The sequence below is a fragment of the Melampsora larici-populina genome (genome assembly GCF_000204055.1).
Source record: "Melampsora larici-populina 98AG31 unplaced genomic scaffold MELLAscaffold_40, whole genome shotgun sequence".
In the NCBI taxonomy this organism is placed as follows: Eukaryota; Fungi; Basidiomycota; class Pucciniomycetes; order Pucciniales; family Melampsoraceae; genus Melampsora; species Melampsora laricis-populina.
This window is the reverse complement of record NW_006768804.1, coordinates 24,545-26,602: the sequence shown is the minus strand read 5'-3', so window position 1 is coordinate 26,602 and position 2,058 is coordinate 24,545.

The window sequence follows — 2,058 nt, the reverse complement described above, 5'->3', positions numbered from 1 at the left end:
GCGGCAACTCGATGAGAAGTGGTGGCTGGTGGTGGTCGACCCGCTGGTCTTTGAGTCGGCGCTCCTGGAGGTGCAGTTGTGGTGGTAGCTAGAGGAGCACGGCGAGGTCGTGGGCCAGGATTGAAGTCGGCAGGAACAGATAGGAAATTTGAGTTTCTTCGCGTACAGGTTGGGTTATTGCATTTCTCCTTGCACGTCGCACAGATCCCCGTTCGCCGAAGATATTCATGATATCGCCATGCATTATCAGCACGTTCTTCATCTGAGCGTTGACGGGGAGGAGGTGCTGATCGACTGGTGGCATTTGATACTTGGGCGGGGTTGTGAATTGCTGCAGTATTCTTTGATCTGCTGCTCGGGTCTGGTAGCAATCGGGCGGTGGTGAGAAATCGCCAGATCCCATCTGCCGCATGTTTGAATGTTGGAAAGGAGAAGGGATCGGCGAGCAAGTGCTCCTCACGATCAATCATATCCCTGAATAGCTGAGGAGCCCCCCAGGTAATGAATTGAGCAAGGTGAAGGTCGCTAACTTGACCGAACCGTTTAACCAGTCTATGCAGAGTTTGAGCCCGATTAACGTAGAGGTCAGAAGTCTCTCCCGGTTTCATTTCGAGTCGGCGAAGAGAGGTTTCAGTGTCCGTAAGCCAGGCGTGAGGCAGAGTACCCATCGCCATTGTCCTCATTGCTTCGTTCCAAGATTGTCGCTTCAGCTCCTCCTTATTAGATTGATACCAAGAGGACATTTCCTCGTTATTCAATAAGGAACCCAATAACTTGAGCCGTTCCCGATCATCGTGTAAGTTTTTGATGTCAAACGTTTCTTCAATCAGATTTTGCCAATGAAAAAAATCGGCTGGCCGTCCGAATTTTCCGTCAAATTTCGGCAGATCAGTGAGTTTAATCCGATCCGCTGTCACTATGGTCGGCGTTTCCACGTAAGGCACCTGTTGATGATACTGAGCAGGGATGTGTCTGGTAGGTGAATAGACGGTTTCCATAGGTGACGGCTGGGCTGGAGCGGTGAAGAAAGCGGCCGGAGTCGACTGCATCGGTTGTTGTTGTGTTGCTGGTTCGCTTGGCGCGTGCTCATCAGCCCAATTGACTCTTTGCTGAGTTGTGAAGGTTGCAGCTTGCTGATTGCCTTGGTCGATTGTAGTGGCAGGCTCCCTTACTGTACCGCTGGGTGCCGGAGGTTGCTGGGTCTTCGGAAAAGGAGTAGGAGTCGTAGGAGTCGTGTTGACGTAGCGACTGAATGTGTTCGAACCGCTCGGTTCGTCGCCTTCAGCTAACCGTGCCATACCTTGAGCTTGTGGAGACGAGTGCTTGCTGCGCTCAGCCAACAGCTCTCGTACCATACGCTGAAGCTCGGCCGTTTCTCGCCGAGATTGGTCTAATTGGGCAGTTTGTAGTTCCAGGTTAGCCACTTGAGACCGCAAGGACCGAATCGTCTCAGATTCTTCTTCGTTCCACATGGTATTGGCAGGGGTTGTTGCCTCAATCGTGTCACTAGGTTGATTAGGCGCTGGAGTATCCTGAGGGAATGACAGGACCCTGGAAAGCCCCTATATACCCGCCTAATTGGGTATGTAGGAATTGGCCTTTTTGGGTAAAAATGGTCCTTATGTTCTGTGTAGGAATTCTAAAAATTTGAAAAAAAAAGTCACACAGGAGCCTTATTTTGTATGTAGGAATATGTCAAAAAGTGTGGAAAAAAAAATTAGGTTTCTTACACATTAGGTAGGAAAGAGGGTTCTCAGGGCCACCAGCCTACCCACTTCAATACATAAGGTGAGCAGCAATGATCATCGAGTCACAATGAAACCCGATGTTATTGTGTATAGATACCAATCATGATAGTATTGAGTTCGAAGCTCAGGTAAGACAATTTTTTACACATTTTTATGTAAAAGCGGTGTGGAAAAATGTCATATTATGGCAGTTGATGGTCATTGAAATCGAGATGTCTGACAGTCTGGCATGGGTCAGCAAGAAGGTTGTTTCAACCAGTTTCAACCGAGTCCAAACATTGAAATGGCCTGAAAGTTGCTGAAACAGCTT